We start from the raw sequence: 19,037 nt of genomic DNA on the forward strand, positions 1-19,037 counted from the left end.
AAAAGACTTCCATCTGGTTTTCCTACCACAGACGAAGCAAGATTAGGGTTTAAAGTCCAATCGATGGGGAGATCTTTAGAAAAGTAGTGCAGTCACAAATTGTGGAAGGATGAGCATCTGTCTCAAGTGATTTAGGAAAACCATGGAAAACCAAAATTCAGATGGCCATTAAACACAAGACATGCTCTTTGTTTAATAGAAATTGTTAAATGTTAACACCTTTTCAGTGCTACATTAAGAGAAACAGACACTGCCTCCCCTACGCCCGTACTTCCGTACCCCCTTTAACCCCTACACCCCCATCCCCCCTACCCCCTACCCATACTCCTGCCCTCTACCCCTCCCCCCACCCACACACAAACTGTCTTCAGCAAGCTAAATATGTCTTTAAGGCTTGTATTCTGAGACATTTGCATTGTGTGGCCTTTGTCACTGACTTCATTCTTTATTTATAATTTCTCTACTGTTGCAGGGCACTAGTTGTGATGCTTTATAGGCTTGCCCTGTAGCTGATCTCAGCCATTGTTAAAAGTACTAAATGATAACAAAAGCTGACTGTACTGTTCCCTATGGTCTGCTTGTCATACACAAAAGAACAGATGACTTATATACAGGGCGTCCCAGAAATGTTGCAACAAACTTAGAGTGGCTGTAGAGGATGTCTTGAAGAACAAATGGAGGATAGGGAGCCGTATCAGGAACTGTCATCCAACAGTGCTAAAGAGCGTCTAACTTACAGGTGGTGGTGCCTGCCGTTAGGCCACCCCTCCGGAAACAAACGTGACTTCTTACGCTGAAGCCGCCCCTGTGGCCGAGAAGTTCTAGGTGCTTCAGTCCGGAACCGCGGTGCTGCTACGGCAGCAGGTTCGAATCCTGCCTCGGGCATGGGTGTGTGTGATGTCCTTAGGTTAGTTAGGTTTAAGTAGTTCTAATTCTAGGGGACTGATGACCTCAGATGTTAAGTTCCATAGTGCTTAGAGCCATTTGAACCATTTTACGCTGACGGACCGAAGGCGGAACGTCTTGCAATGTTGTTTGTTATTCAGTGATCACGACTGATTGCCACAATCGCCAGTGAAGAAGATGAAGGTAGCTGCCGCGTGGAAAAGTCTTGGCGCCTATGAATGTCATGCTCTGTTGTCTCTGTGGTTAACGGTTTCAGACACAGGTTTCCATCCAAAGTTTGTTTTTCTCACGCATCCCACTAAAATCTCCAACGACTTTCGGTATACAAGAGAAATATGAACTCAAGACAAACCCGTTTCCGTAACCACCATAAGTTCCAACGTTATCACCTGCCGCTACATCAGGCACTCGGAGGATATCATTTCGAAAATCGTATAGAAATTTGTTTGTTTGCCTTGCATCACTTGGGAGACAACGCTAGGTTTTTCCAACGTGTGCTCTTTACCAGCGAAGCATCGTTTACAAAAAACGGTAATGTAAATACAATACAATACATACAATACTGGCCAGCTGAAAAACCGCACTGGTTTCGTCAGATACAACAACGACCTTGAGGCGTGAACCTATAGTGCACCATCATAGGAAATTCCAATGTGTGACCTTTCTTCATCGCAGAAATTTTAAATGGAAATACGTATGCACACTTTCTTACGAACTTTCTGTCAGTTCTCCCACAAGAGGTACTAATGGATAAGCGACAGTGTATGTAGTTCCAACAGGACGATTGCCCAGCTCACTCTTCCCTTGTTTGAACACTAATACTGAATGAAAAATTTCCTGACCACTGGATAGGACGGAATGCTGCAGTACAATGACTGGACAGGAATCTTGATTTGACTTCTCTCAATTTATTGCTATGCGGAACACTGGAAAATGCAGTGTATCTTGCAGCTCCAACTACGCCAGACGATATGCACCGTCGAACTGCCACAGAATGCAACGCCGTATCATCTAAAGTACTCTCATCTGTTCATGTATTTCTCGGACGGTGATTGTAAATGTGTGTGGCATTCGATGGAAAACAACTACGTTTCGTTAAAAAATTTATTTATTTTGTGGGTGACATGTTTTCAGTCGTTCTGAATGAACTGTTTAGTTTATTTGAAGTGTATTTCGGCTAGTTAGAAGTTCGTGTAGTATTTATAGACACATTTGTCCGACAGCAAGTGGTTTACTTTAAGAAGCATTCAGGCGTCTCCAAGCAAAGACATGTCAGTTTTTTTCATATCTAAGAGAGTTAATACAGTACTTTTCTTCTTCCCTTGAATAGGGCTGTTATCTTTATGAAATATGAATGACCGATGCTTCTGCTTCGGCTTTGAAAAGTAAGCAGCAACAGGAAGCGCTTAAAAGAAAAACTGCCTGACGCAACTGTAGCTATTTCCACAAAAACTTGGCAATGTACATACATTTGAAATAGTTTTCCTAAGCCTTATCTGATACGCTGGACGTTAGCATATGTCATAGTATCACATACAAAACTCATAGCTGACCCTGTATCTATGTCGTACAGGAAGTGAGGTTTTATTTTACAAGCGTATACTTTTATTGCTGCATTTAACGGTGGAGCCTCGCTGAGAACACTGCTTGGGGGTGTTGACATAGCAACAGCTGACTCCGGTCACACTGCTTTCCCATTTTAGTAGATTTCTCGGATTCCTTTGCGATGAGTTTCAACCTCAACAATAACAGGCATTACATCAGTTCACTCGTCTTTTCAAACGCTTGCGGAAGCCGTTTAAGGATGTAATATATTATTCTATTTAAAAAATCATACGTGCTTCAATATCACGATCGATAAATGTGTTAACACTCTTTACTACATATCAAAGTACATGCCCCTTAGCGTACTATAATTTCGATATCTGAAACGGTTCCCGAAATGTGAGGGATGTTACGCCTTAGTGACTCTCCAAGTATATACAGGGTAGCAGTTACTGGACTACGTGAAAACAAACGTCAATTGCTTACAAAGTAGGGAGTGACACACTTTATTCAACACGTAAACGTCAATACAGATATTCGAACTTAGATTAATGCCTGCCGCCATTGGCGATGCTGTGGCGCAGACGAATAGCGAAATTCTGCATGGCCCGCTGAAGTGTCGGAACATGTCGATGACCTCCAGAATGGCTGTTTTCTGATCAGCTGTGGTTTTGGGGGTATTGCTGTACGACTTGTCTTTAATATAGCCCCACAAAAAGAAGTCGCATGTGTCCATGTCCGAAGAATATGGCAGCCAACCGAGCCCCATGTCAGTGACCTCTGGGTAGCCCAGAGCCAGATTGCGGTTCCCAAAGTGCTCCTCCAGGACATCAAACAGTCTCCTGCTTCGATGAGGTCGAGCTCTGTCTGGCATGAACCACATCTTGTCGAAATCAGGGTCACTTTGGATAATGGGGATAAAATCATCTTCCAAAACCTTCACGTACAATTCGGTGGTAACCGTGCCATCAAGGAATATCGCACCGATTACTTCGTGACTGGACACTGCACGCCACACAGTCACCTGTCGAGGGTGAAGAGACTTCTCGATCGCGAAATGCTAATTCTGTCGCCCAAATGCGCCAATTTTGCTAATTGACGAAGACATCCAGAAGAAAGTGGGCAAAATCGCTAAACCAAACCATGCAGTGCCTACTAATTCCTATCACGCCCCGCGGCCAGCCATGCAGTTTGAACGTCCTAAAGTAAATCGTTCAGAAGTTATGACGATTTTACTTCATATAGTTCAATAAATGTCACCGTGTACGTCGTAAACACACTCAAGTTCAAATCCGAAAACAGGGTCGTCAGTGAAGTGCAACGTTTAGAAATAAAGGCACATGTACTATGAACACAGCCAGAACGGAACTCTTGGACGGAGAGCTCTACTGTTTACACAAATATCGAATATTCCAGAATCTACTATTTACACACACATCGGATGTCGTAAAATATACAAATATTGTAAACATATGATATTTCAAGGACCTTCCAGGAATGATAAATACTAAATAAGACATAAGTATATACACTCCTGGAAATGGAAAAAAGAACACATTGACACCGGTGTGTCAGACCCACCATACTTGCTCCGGACACTGCGAGAGGGCTGTACAAGCAATGATCACACGCACGGCACAGCGGACACACCAGGAACCGCGGTGTTGGCCGTCGAATGGCGCTAGCTGCGCAGCATTTGTGCACCGCCGCCGTCAGTGTCAGCCAGTTTGCCGTGGCATACGGAGCTCCATCGCAGTCTTTAACACTGGTAGCATGCCGCGACAGCGTGGACGTGAACCGTATGTGCAGTTGACGGACTTTGAGCGAGGGCGTATAGTGGGCATGCGGGAGGCCGGGTGGACGTACCGCCGAATTGCTCAACACGTGGGGCGTGAGGTCTCCGCAGTACATCGATGTTGTCGCCAGTGGTCGGCGGAAGGTGCACGTGCCCGTCGACCTGGGACCGGACCGCAGCGACGCACGGATGCACGCCAAGACCGTAGGATCCTACGCAGTGCCGTAGGGGACCGCACCGCCACTTCCCAGCAAATTGGGGACACTGTTGCTCCTGGGGTATCGGCGAGGACCATTCGCAACCGTCTCCATGAAGCTGGGCTACGGTCCCGCACACCGTTAGGCCGTCTTCCGCTCACGCCCCAACATCGTGCAGCCCGCCTCCAGTGGTGTCGCGACAGGCGTGAATGGAGGGACGAATGGAGACGTGTCGTCTTCAGCGATGAGAGTCGCTTCTGCCTTGGTGCCAATGATGGTCGTATGCGTGTTTGGCGCCGTGCAGGTGAGCGCCACAATCAGGACTGCATACGACCGAGGCACACAGGGCCAACACCCGGCATCATGGTGTGGGGAGCGATCTCCTACACTGGCCGTACACCACTGGTGATCGTCGAGGGGACACTGAATAGTGCACGGTACATCCAAACCGTCATCGAACCCATCGTTCTACCGTTCCTAGACCGGCAAGGGAACTTGCTGTTCCAACAGGACAATGCACGTCCGCATGTATCCCGTGCCACCCAACGTGCTCTAGAAGGTGTAAGTCAACTACCCTGGCCAGCAAGATCTCCGGATCTGTCCCCCATTGAGCATGTTTGGGACTGGATGAAGCGTCGTCTCACGCGGTCTGCACGTCCAGCACGAACGCTGGTCCAACTGAGGCGCCAGGTGGAAATGGCATGGCAAGCCGTTCCACAGGACTACATCCAGCATCTCTACGATCGTCTCCATGGGAGAATAGCAGCCTGCATTGCTGCGAAAGGTGGATATACACTGTACTAGTGCCGACATTGTGCATGCTCTGTTGCCTGTGTCTATGTGCCTGTGGTTCTGTCAGTGTGATCATGTGATGTATCTGACCCCAGGAATGTGTCAATAAAGTTTCCCCTTCCTGGGACAATGAATTCACGGTGTTCTTATTTCAATTTCCAGGAGTGTACATACGTACAATTAAGACGAGGACAGTCAATGATCACTTCAGTGCGGATGCACACCACGCTCTAACTCTTACAGGAATCGGCGAAATGCCGCGAGTAATGAGGATGCTGGCCAAGGGACACTACATTAGTGGTGTGTGGATAAGCTGAGAATTTGCGTCTGACGCAGACGTGCTAGTATAGCACGTGCAGTTGCGATGACCATTGTGTCCGGATGGCTTATTGGTTAGAGCATCTGCCTATCAATCGAATCCCAGTCCGGCGTAAATTTTCATCCTTCCCCATTGATTTAAATCAACACCCAATTGCAGCCAACGTCTGTAATTCCTTTGTGTCTTAACACATAACTGCTGGTGGTCGGATTTGAAGTACCGAGCCGTAGCCCGCCAGCCGGCGACGTTCCACTGCCAGCTCCACAGCTCAGGGTAATTTACAGGGTGTCCCTCGTAAGAGCCGTTAGCCGCATTTTTTCTGCTGTTTCGGCAGATATTTGCGATTTCATTTTTGCAATGTCTACCTGCAGACATCGCAGACAAATACTGCTCATCGTGTCTTTCATACGACGCCCAGTCCCGGTACGAACATGATTTTTAGAGCGAGATTTTTCGTGCACATTCGAAGATTGGTCCCAAATTATTCAAGGGCGGTTTTCGTTTTATCGATAATTATTACCAGGGAGATTAAAACACCCAGCAGTGAATGAGCTGCGCCCTGGCCTTCACTGGCTGCTGCGCCGTGCAGCAGCACTGCTCAGTCGCTGCTGGAGTACTGCTTAATTTCCGTGTTCCTACGTCCCTGTTAATACAAGTCGATAAGACGGATACCGCCCTAGGATAATAAACACAGAATCAAAAGGAACTCAGCCACACCATGCGTTGGCATCTCACATGCAAATATCCCAAACACCTGGTTAAAAAAAGTGGTCAATACTCGAAGCAGCCCGTTCTTTAAGCAGTAAATAATGCTGTTCCTTACTTCCTACAATTCTAAAATATCTACCTGCAATCCAGCTATCAATAAGCAAACGTTTCTATGTGGTGTTTAATATTACATTAGCTCTATAACATCCCGAACTATCCTGAAAACATTAGCAGTACCACCCATTTCACCATCCGAGCACCACTGAGTGTACTATATCACTCAAAGTAACATACGGTCACAATACTAAATGATAAAATAATCACCGCTCTCATTAGACACGCTGCTGCCTATGGTTTAGCTGCGAATTCCGGATAACGATCGATACAATTACTGATAAAACAATGTTACTGTAAAACATATTTCAACAACTGTTCGAGACGTGATTTACTTTGCGATTAATTAATCATCATTGTTTCCCCCAACATAGTACTACATTACCTGGACTACATATTAATGTTGTAGGTGACGGTTTTATCTCTTATTTCTTAGATCTGATGAAAACAAAATACCGAAAACAATTTTAACTGGAATTATAGTACTGAAAACAGTAAGATGTACCCAGTTTATCCCGTGTTGTTGTTGTTGTTGTGGTCTTCAGTCCAGAGACTGGTTTGATGCAGCTCTCCATACTACTCTGTCCTATGCAAGCCTCTTCATCTCCGCCGGCCGGTGTGGCCGAACGGTTCTAGACGCCTCAGTCTGCAACCGCGCGACCGCTACGGTTGCAGGTTCGAATCCTGCCTCGGGCATGGATGTGTGTGATGTCCTTAGGTTAGGTAGTTTAAAGTAGTTCTAGGGGACTGATGACCTCTGATGTTAAGTCCCAAAGTGCTCAGAGCCATTTGAACCAACCAACCTCTTCATCTCCGAGTAAACACTGCAACCTACATCCTTCTGAATCTGCTTAGTGTGTTCATCTCTTGCTCTCCCTCTACGATTTTTGCCCCTCACGCTTTCCTCCACTGGTAAATTGGTGATCCCTTGATGCCTCAGAACGTGTCCTACCAACCGATCCCATCTTCTAGTCAAGTTGTGTAACAAAATCCTCTTCTTCCCAATTCTATTCAGTACCTCCTCATTAGTTATGTGATCTACCAACCCAATCTTCAGCATTCGTCTGTAACACCACATTTCAAAAGCTTCTATTCTTTTCTTGTCTACATCCTCAATGTTAACAAATTTCTCTTCTTCCCATATACACACATCAAATAAAGTTTTGCATCACCTCGGTTCCGAGAGTTCCGGGACCTGTACAGAAAATTGGAATAGAGATCAACATTAACAACGTTTCCGCCCATTTCATTGCTCCTGTAAACCACACATTGCATGTTGTACCACCATACAGCGTGACCTTCAGAGGTGGTGGTCCAAATTACTGCACACACCGGTACCCCTCATACCCAGTAGCACGTCCTCTTGCATTTATGCATACCTATATTCATCGTGGCACACTATCCACAAGTTCATCAGGGCACTGTTGGTCCAGATTGTCCCACTCCTCAAAGGCGATTCGGCGTAGGTCTCTCAGAATGGTTGGTGGGCCAGGTCGTCCATTAACAGACAGCCCTTTGCAACCTACCCCTTGCATGTTCGATAGTGTTCATGTCTGGAGAACATGCTGTCCACAGATGTGCACGATGGGTGCGCGAATTGTCGTCCACGAAGACGAATGCCTCGCCAATATGCTATCGATATGGTTGCACTACCGGCCGGATGATGGAATTCACGTATCGTACAGCCGTTACGGCGCCTTCCATGACCACCAGCGGCGTACGTTGGCCTCACATAATGCCACCCCAAACATCAAGGAACCTCCACCTTGGTGCACTCGCTGGACAGTATGTCTAAGGCTTTCAACCTGACCGGGTTGCCTCCAAACACATCTTCAACGATTGTCTGGTTGAAGGAATATGCGATACTCATCGGTGAAGAGAACGTGATGCCAATCCTGAGCGGTCCACTCGGTATGTTTTTGGGTCCATCCGTACCGCGCTGCATGATGTCGTAGTTGCAAAGATGGACTTCGCCATGGACGTCAGGAGCGAAGTTGCGCATCATGCATTGTGCACAGTTTGAGTCGTAACACGACGTCCTGTGGTTGCACGAAAAGCATTATTCAGTATGGTGGCGTTGATGCAAGGGTTCCTCCGAGCCATAATCCTAAGGTAGCGGTTATCCACTGCTGTAGCAGCCCTTGGGCGGCCTGAGCGAGGCATGTCATCGACAGTTCCTGTCTCTCTGTATCTTCTCCATGTCCGAACAACATCGCTTTGGTTTACTCCGAGACGCCTGGACACTTCCCTTGTTGAGAGCCCTTCCTGGCACAAAGTAACAATTCGGACGCGATCGAACCGTGGTATTGACTGTCTAGGCATGGCTGAACTACAGACAACACGATCCGTGTACCTCTTTTCTGGTGGAGTGACTGGAACTGATCGGCTGTCGGACCCCCTCCGTCTAGTAGGCCCTGCTCATGCATGGTTATTTACATCTTTGGGCGGTGTTAGTGACATCTCTGAACAGTCAAAGGGACTGTGTCTGTGATACAATATCGACAGTCAACGTCTACCTTCAGGAGTTCTGGGAACCAGGGTGATGCAAACTTCTTTTGATGTGTATATAGTCATTTTCCTCTTCTTCTTCTTCTTCTTCTTCGTCCAGTTGGAGCGGTCTCCGCTTTTTGGATCAGTGCAAGCTAATTCCTGTGGCCCAAAGCCCATTTTACACGTACGACTTTGTTTAAATTAACGACTCGAGACAAGTGCGTCTCCTGCAGCGCCCCTGGCGTTTTATTCCCGTCTTGCTGCTCTGACTGGTCAAAAAAAATGTGTGTGAAATATTATGGAACGTAACTGCGAAAGTCATCAGTCCCTAAGCTTATACACTACTTAACCTAAATTATGTTAAGAACAAACACACACACCCATGCCCGAGAGAGGACTCGAACTTCCGCCGGGACCAGCCGCAAAGTCCATGACTGCAGCGCCTAAGACCGCTCGGCTAATCCCGCGCGGCTCTGACTGGTCATTTTCATTTACACGTCAGCGCCAAAATTACCGATGTTGTGAGAGCTGTCTGCCGTGCAGCTTGGCATCTGAATGGTGGAAGTGATGTTACGAGCGACTTTACTTTTTGCGGAAGTTCTTGTCAAAAGTCGTGCGATAAACTGTTCATACTGCAGAGAACTGAAAGAACAGGAACACTGTCACCCAAACTTTCATAACATATACATCTATTAACTCGAGAAAACATGTACCTACAAACATATCAGATAACATGTAGAACGCACTAAATAGTGCCTTTTTGCTTTATCTTCGTACTTTTTCCTTTCAAATATTTTGTCTGTCTTGTAGGAGACCACTATTAGGGAAAAATACAATGTCATTGTGCAACTGTGTCATATGCCACGAAAACAAAGCAAAGAACATAATAAAGATTAAGAAGACGCGGAAGCACAAGATCCATTTCTATAATAGGAGTGAGCTCCACCAGAATAGGTTATGACCTCCGATGTTAGCAGACGCTGCGTTAGTCGCTTGTAAGTGCGTATGCGCAATGTGTAGCAGTCTCGAAAATGTAGAACTCCGCACTCGGCTCAGTCTATAGACCACTGACGTCATAAACACACTCGCGTCGCGGCTCGTTGCTGATTAACACGCAGGCACGAAAGGCGCACGCACTTCGAGTAGTCAGTTTTGACCAGAAAGTCGCTCGTGTAAAACGGGCTTAACCCTTCCTATAGGACCGAGCGAGGTGGCGCAGTGGTTAGCACACTGGACTCGCATTCGGGAGGACGACGGTTCAATCCCGCGTCCAGCCATGCTGACTTAGGTTTACCGTGATTTTCCTAAATGGCTCCAGGAAAATGCCGGGATGGTTCATTTGAAAGGGCACGGCCGACTTCCTTCCCCATCCTTCCCCAATCCGATGAGATCCTGTTTGGTCTCTTCCCCCAAACAACCCGCCCTCCCCCCCCTTCCTGTGGATTTAGGCTTCTTGATCTTAGATCTGCGTTTATGGTGTATATCCACCGTAATTTAGGTCTTCTACGTTGTCTCTGGCCATCGACAGTGGGACGATAGGCTGAGATGACGACGAAAGCAGGTGGTACCTGTATAATGTGCCTATACAACCAAATCTCCATTCTTGCATCTTTTCGTGGATTGGTACCACTTCAGAGAGTTGTCAGATCCTTGCATTGTTTATGTGGCCGAACAGGGAAATGTCGAATGATCTTCTCAGTATTCGCAATTCCCTTGACATGTGGTGAGTATTCAGCGCTTTTGGGGTGCGGGCCAACACTCGGTATCGTACAATACAACTGGGCTCACCACTGTGCGGTAAATCTTTGATTTTAGGTGGTTAGGCATTTTCTTATCACAAAGAATACCAGTGGCATCTCTGAATCGCATTTTGGTCGCTTTGATTCTTGCTTGCAAGTCCACATTCACATAGCCGTCAATATACAGCCGAAAATATGTCCACCTTGGTAAGAGGAGCTCCATTGCTTTCCGGGGGACTGTAGCCCAGCTTCATGGAGACGGTTGCGAATGGTCCTCGCCTATACCCCAGGAGCAACAGTGTCCCTAATTTGCTGGGAAGTGGCGGTGCGGTCCCCTACGGCACTGCGTAGGATCCTACGGTCTTGGCGTGCATCCGTGCGTCGCTGCGGTCCGGTCCCAGGTCGACGGGCACGTGCACCTTCCGCCGACCACTGGCGACAACATCGATGTACTGTGGAGACCTCACGCCCCACGTGTTGAGCAATTCGGCGGTACGTCCACCCGGCTTCCCGCATGCCCACTATACGCCCTCGCTCAAAGTCCGTCAACTGCACATACGGTTCACGTCCACGCTGTCGCGGCATGCTACCAGTGTTAAAGACTGCGATGGAGCTCCGTATGCCACGGCAAACTGGCTGACACTGACGGCGGCGGTGCACAAATGCTGCGCAGCTAGCGCCATTCGACGGCCAACACCGCGGTTCCTGGTGTGTCCGCTGTGCCGTGCGTGTGATCATTGCTTGTACAGCCCTCTCGCAGTGTCCGGAGCAAGTATGGTGGGTCTGACACACCGGTGTCAATGTGTTCTTTTTTCCATTTCCAGGAGTGTATAATCGGTAAAGGCTTTCGGAGCCGAAGGCCCACTCGTGTACCCTAGATGACTGCACGAAACGAAGCTTTCCGCTTCGCCTGGGCCCGTCAACACTTGATTGTTGACGACTGGAAATATGTTGCCTGATCGGAAGAGTCTCGTTTCAAATTGTATCGAGCGGATGGATGTGTACTGATATGGAGACAACCTCATGAATCCGGGGATCCTACATGTCAGCAGGGGACTGTTCAAGCTTGTGGAGGCTCTGTAATGGTGTGGGGCGTGTGCAGTAGGAGTGATGTGGGACCCCTGACACGTCTAGATACGACTCTGACAGGTGACACTTACGTAAGCATCCTGTCTGATCACCCCTCATCGATTCATGTCCATTGTGCACTTCGATGGACTTGGGAAATTCCAGTAGGACAATGCGACACCCCACAAGTTCAGAATTGCTACAGAGTGGCTCCAGGCACACTCTACTGAATTTAAACATTTCCGCTGGCCACCAAAGTTAGAAGACATGGACATTATTGAGCATATCTGGGATGCCTTACAATGTGTTGTTCAGAAAAGATCTCCACCCCCTCGTACTCTTACCGATTTATGTGCAGCGCTGCATGATTCATGGTGTCAATTCCCTCCAACACTACTTCAGACGTTAATCGAGTCCACACCAAGTCGTGTTACGGCACTTCTGCTTGCCTGTGGGGGCCCTACACGATATTAGGCAAGCGTACCAGTTTCTTTGGCTCTTTGGTGTATAATACCAGCGCAGCATTATTTTTACTGCCATGTACCGCAACCAAATCACAGATTGAAAGTGACAGCAACATCAGGAAACCAAGCTGATGGAACAGAACAAAGAGAACTGTGTGACAAGAAACCAGCGGTGTTTAGGTAGAGAGGGACCTTGCTGGGACTCATCATTTGCTTCCACAAGTAAATGTTAAAAAATAGAAAAGTAAAAATCTAGCTTAACATCAATATTGTCAAAACGGGCAAACCGCTGGAACAGCAGAAACACACAAAGCAACAAGAGAAGGAATGTGGAATGCAGATCACCTGAATTCCTTCGTGCCTGATATCTTCCCCGTGCTTCGTGCTGCAGTGGTTTGAGAAGTATGGTAGTGAACTCAAGTTGATGTGTTGTATACCAATTTTACATGAACTCAAGTTGATGTGTCGGATACCAATTTTACCTGATCTGAACCCGACAAAACGCACCCTATACCAACAGCAGTCCATAATTTACGGAAATTGTGTGAGCTGTATGTAGACATCTAGTGCCACCTAACTCCGGAAACTTATCAAGGACTTGTCGGATCCATGTCACGCAGGATCACTGCTGTAATGCGTTCCAGATGGGGACCAACGTGCTATTAAGTAGGTGGTGATAACGTTTCGGCTTTTCTGTGTAAGTAGTCATTCTTCCAATACTGCATTCGTGAGTGGTGTGAAAAAAAAGCTGTTCATACATGTTACGTAAGTAAAGCTGTCCTCACCCTGAAGGTTAGTTTGGAAACCACTTTGTTTTACCAAGGGCTGTCTCGCATTCGGGAGGACAGAAGTTCTCACTTCCGATCGGCTATCTTATTATAAGTTTTCATTGCTTTCCTTAACTTGTTTAAAACAAATATAGCGATGGTGCCTCTGTGAAGGCCACATCCCAATACTTTCTCCATTTTTCTTCCAATCCAAAGCTGTGTTTCGCCCCTAACATAGTCGTTGATTCCCATAAAGACAGTCTACTAGCGATGTACCTAGCTACTAATTACATGAAATAGGTTAAAACGTTCTAGTTCCAAGCTGATAATAGGCTCCACAAACGTACTACAGATTTCACAGGTTCCACATTGGCCGCCTACTACAATGAAGCCGGCCAAACAGTTCATATTACTGCAGCACTTCACTCCAAATTCTCCCTCATGCTACCCACATTCGTTTTGACACTACAAAAATGGTGCTGTGCAATATTGTTACTTTTGTCTCTTCTAGAAAAACAGTCCCGCAAGTAGCTAGCTTCTTTTATTCCTTGTTGACAACCATACACAACTACATACTAAACTAAATGTAAAACTTGTGTGCTTTCTATTGTATGAAGGATATGCATAATAAGTGAATATAGGGCTGCAGTCAAGAGCGCTCAATACACTTCGAGCTGCAAACGAGAAACGGCTTCAGCGTTGGGTCGGTGGCGCTGCTTGAGGAAGCGCGACGACTGTACTCAGTAGTCAGCCCCTCTGCGGAGCGGCTGTGATGCAACGCTCCGGGGGTATGAATACCTCACAGGTGCGCTAATAATGTCATGGCAGATTACGGCTATCTGTGCCTAATAGCTTGCCAGACGTAACTCTGAGGCTGTCTATTACAGAGTGTGGGGCAGCAACATTTACTATCCGTTTTCCTACTATAGTGACCATTCTCGCCACAAGGGCCTGTAAATTAGGTACATAAGCAAGTAGAAAATAGTCCTAGCTCTGTTACTTGCAATTTGCAGTCCGCTTATCCACGTTTCTGTTCGCCGTGGCTGAAAAATAAATTTCTGCTCACTATTTTAAGGAAATGAAGGAGTAATAACGAAAAATTAAAAGATCACTGTGTATAACGACTACACATATTCAGAGTTCTATAGTTTGCCATGCACAGCTTGCTTACAGACTATATAAATGCTAATGAGCTCCCCAGCACTCGGCACAGTTTCGAATGTAAATCTCCTCAAAGCTCCATCACGTATAAATTCCTTTTCTGAGACACTTTGTTTGAGTAATTCTCAAGACAGCTTAGCTCGCCTAAGAGTGGAAGGTTTTAATACTCCACTCGCCACGCAGATTAAAAAAGAAAAAAAACAGGCAGCACATGAAACACACTTCATCAAAACGGATGAGGTATTCAACTACTTGCAGCCCACACGAAATTTCAGTTTCTAACAGTTCTAATAAAGTGAGATTTTTAAATTTCTTGCAATCCCTGAAAGTGTGTCTGTACACAGCCGTGAGACGCTTGTGTTAATCGTTGCTGCTAATATCACTATACGGTCCATTCTCAATCTGGGCCACTGACTTATTTACAGATGGTGACACATTATTGACAAAAACCAATGAGCTAATGAACTCTTAGTGCTATACTTGCGCATCATTGATACAGTAAATTTCTAATAACTTTCCCAAATGGATCTGCACTGACTTTCTAATTTTTCCTACCATAGACCCTAGTTTAAGGAATATTTAATTTCAATTTCATTTCTATATCTTTTTAAATATAGTTGGTATTATTTTTTTAAATAGGTAGGAGGAGTCGGGGCAGACCGAGGAGAAGGTACCTGGATTCGGTTCAGAATGATTTTGAAGTAATAGGTTTAACATCAGAAGAGGCACCAATGTTAGCACTGAATAGGGGTTCATGGAGGAACTGTATAAGGGGGGCTATTCTCCAGACTGAACGCTGAAAGGCATAATCAGTCTTAAATGATGATGATGATGATGATGATGATGGAACTTTAAGTGGTCTCTACCCTCTGAACTGCCCGTTCAGTCATCGTCGTACCATTTTTATATTCCATAAATTTTGTTAAAAAACTTGGTACATTGGATTTATACTCTAGACAGGATATGGTGCTGCAACCTCAATATTCTAACTTACCTAAATGGTAGGTAATCTGTTATGTTTTTATTACGGTCGAAAATTTACATTTCTTTCAAAGACTTGAAAATTATTACATGTAACTTCACAGAACGTTTCTACATCATAATTTTATAACAAATTATAGATTCTATCAAAAGTTTTGCTATGTATATTTAATCCGTGCTGTATGCAAAATTTCGTAAAAGATCGCTTTCTTAGGATACTGTTTATCAACTGACATTCAAACTCTGTATTTCTTACTTCTATATACTTCTACACCATTCTACTAGCAAATTACATATTTTACCTTTTGCATTGGCATAACAGTATGACAGCCGCACGAACGAGCAGAGATGAGCACTGGGATTGACCTTGAAGGTCTCTCTCTCTCTCCAATGGTTCAAATGGCTCTGAGTACTATGGGACTTAACTTCTTTGGTCATCAGTCCCCTACAACTTAGAATTACTTAAACCTAACTAACCTAAGGACATCACACACATCCATGCCCGAGGCAGGATTCGAACCTGCGACCGTAGCGGTCGCGCGGTTCCAGACTGTAGCGCCTACAACCGCTCGGCCACTCCGGCCGGCGTCTCTCTCTCTCTCTCTCTCTCTCTCTCTCTCTCTCTGTATCTAGCCAGCTAAAGCGCCGACTCCCCCACAAAGAGCAAGGCATGAACGGTAGGAGTTGTCTACAGTAATATTTCATTCTATTAAAAATTTTTCTTAGTCCAGTGCGGAACGTGTTATTTGATGAATAGGTGCGACTTAGGAGCAGTGTGGTTTTAATAGTGCTGTTAAAAATCAAAAAGTCTAAAGTGCGATTTGTTATTGTTGTCATCTTCAGTCTTCATGCAGCTGTGTATGCGACACTATCCTGTGCAAGCCTTTTCGCCTCAAAATACACTGACGGGAAAAATTCGTATCATTATGAAGGAGTTGTGCGACATAAAAGAAAGTTCACCTCAAAATACACTGACGGGAAAAATTCGTAATATCATGAAGGAGTTGTGCGACATAAAAGAAAGTTGGTAGGCGTGTTTCTAAATCTGAAAGACGAAGTCAGTTCAAATTTCGTGTCAGTTGCATTAAATACACGCTGAAACGGTAGTGAGTGTTACTCACCTTTGAGACTGGACGTGAAAGTTTTATGTTAGTCAAGAATGGCTTTAAAGCGACAAAGAAGCCATTATCAGCATCTCACTGAGTTTAAACGAAGCCACGTAATAGGGATACGAGAAGCTGGATGTCCCTTCTGAGATATTGTAGGCTTGGCAGAAATGTAGCCGCTCTACATGATTGCTGGCAGCGCATGTTACGGGAATGTACACGTTCGCAAGAAGATCGGGCTCCGGACGGCCACGTGACACTACCGAGAGGGAAGTCCATTCTGTTCAGCGTACGGCTCTGGCGCATCTTACTGGATCTGCATCAGGAATCTGAGCAACTGTTGGCACCACAGTGACAGAACGAACTGTTACAAATCTGTTACTTCAAGGACAGCAGCGAACCAGACGCCCCGTAGCGTCCATTCCACTGACCCCAAACCACCGCCATTTGCGACTTCAGTGGTGTCAGGCGAGAGCTCGTTGGAGGGCAGGGTGGAGGTCTGTTGTATTTTCTGATGACAGCTGGTCCTGCCTCGCCGTGAGTTGATTACAAAGAGGCCAGTTGAGAGCCTGCAATCAACCTGCTGCGTGCTAGACACACTGGACCTACTTCTGAAGGTATGGACTGGAGCGCGATTTCGAATGACAGCGGAAGTATTCTCGTGGTTATCCCACGCAGCCTGATTGCAAATTTGTACGTCAGTCTGGTGATTCTGCATGTTGTGCTGTCATTAACGAACAGCATTCCACGGATCGTTTTCCAACAGGATAACGCTCATCCACACATCGCTGTTGTAGCCCAGCATTCCCTACAGCGTGTCGACGCGTTTTTTGAGTGCTCGATCACTAGATCTGTTCCCAATCGAGTACATATGGGACATCATCGGATGACACCTCCAGCGTCATCCACAACCAGCAGTAGCAGTCCCTGTATTGACTGACCACGTCCAAAAGGCACGGCACTCTATCCCAAAAACTGACATCCGGCCCCTGTACAACACAATGAATTCAAGTCTGCATGCTTGCTTTCAACATTCTGGGGGTTACACCAGTTGTTAATGTACCAGCATTTCACATTTGCAAGGATTTATATCGCGCTTACATTATCCTATGATCTTGCAAAGGTAATCACTTAAATATATTACCTAGACACATGTATTCTCGAAATTTCATTACTGTGTGTTAATATTATTTTTTGGTGTTGTGGTTTTTTCCGTCAGTGTAATTACTGCAACCTACATCGATTTGAATCAGTTTACTGAATTCGTCTCTTTCTCTCTACCAAAAATTTTTACCCTGACGCTACCTTGCTATACTGAAATGATATCTCTTCGTTGTCTCAGAATTTGTCCTGTCAACTGATCACTTCTCTGAGTCAAGATACACCACAAATTTCTTTTCCCCCATTCCCATTCAGTACTTCCTCATTATGGCAACTGAAGAAAACTTCACAAGTTAAGATCGCTAAAAAGCATTTTATATGCTGCAAGTGTCGACAGAGCTGTGCTGTCATCATCGAATCTTATGCTTTCAAACATAATGACAGCATAGCTCTATCGAAACTGGCGATGCAATAAAATGCTTTTTCAGCGATCTTGGCTTGTGAAGGTTTCTTCAGTTATCATACAATGCAGGTCGCCCCAAACTGAGCATTTCAGGAATACATAACTTGATCTACCTGTTGCGCTCCAGCTGCTTTACTTGGCATGGCTAAATTCAAGTATGACGTGACCCACAATTTAACACAAGAAGCTCCAAGGAGGCAGGTCAGATAGAGGTCGGCCTGGTGCGCTTACACTTTATAAGGAAATACATCTGGTATTGCAAGTACTACTGCGCGAGTCTCGGGGCATTGGCACAAATTCCGGCCCCGACGGCTACGCCAGAGCCGTAATATCAGTGACACAGCAGAAAGGCAGAAAGTGATGTGTCGTTGGTGACCCGATTACTACGCGAATGAGGCGTGCCTTTTCTGCAGCTTACATGATGGGAAACAGTGCCTTGGTGGTGGGCTGGTTGGTTGATTTGGGGGAGAGGACCAAACAGGGAAATCATCGGTCCCATCTTGTTAGGGAAGGATGAGGAAGGAAATCGGCCGTGCCATTTCAAATCAACCATCCCGGCATCTGCCTAAAGCGATTTAGGGAAATCACGGAAACCCTAAATGAGGATAGCCGGATGCGGTTTTGAACCGTCGTTCTCGCGAATGCGAGTCCAGTGTGCTAACAATTGCGCCACCTTGCTCGGTCAGTGCCTTGGCAAAATAGATACGAGTGAATCCTGCATCAATGCTACTCATTTTAGACAGGCAGTATTCAGCTGCCAGTTCTGAGGGCAGGTCTACCCCAGTCTCCAAGCCTAAATGGGACAAGCTGTCGTCGCCAGGTGGTATCTTCAGTAGTTGTGGTCTACGGTCTGCACACAGCCTGAATGCTGCGCGCTTAGCGCCTTCCAACTGGCGGGCCACCTGCTGGCTAACCTCCGGCCACTGCTGGCCGCCTACCCTGGTGGGTCCTGCTTCAAGATCAGGCCATCTATTTACATGATCGTCACCACCTGCCGCTGATCCTCATCCTGTGTGGAAAAACGCTGTCACTGTCCGCCACAGCCTGCGCAGGTACACGTCACCGTTGTGAGCCGCCATCGACCATGCTGGAGACCTCAGTTTGATTCTGCACACCCCCGTGCACCTTGCACTAAGCTGCGTAGCAGGCCTGTTGCCACGGCTGCCCGCACTGCCATCCGCTCCCCGCCTAGGGCCGAGTCAGTCCAGAGCTGCCATGCCGAAGGCATCGGTGTCCTGGACGCCACACTATGCCTATGACCTTACTTAAGCATGTTGCACAGTTGGAGTCCATCCCTCAGCTTGGGGGGCGTTCGGCGCCT

Source organism: Schistocerca cancellata, chromosome 4, assembly GCF_023864275.1.
Source record: "Schistocerca cancellata isolate TAMUIC-IGC-003103 chromosome 4, iqSchCanc2.1, whole genome shotgun sequence".
Classification (NCBI taxonomy): Eukaryota; Metazoa; Arthropoda; class Insecta; order Orthoptera; family Acrididae; genus Schistocerca; species Schistocerca cancellata.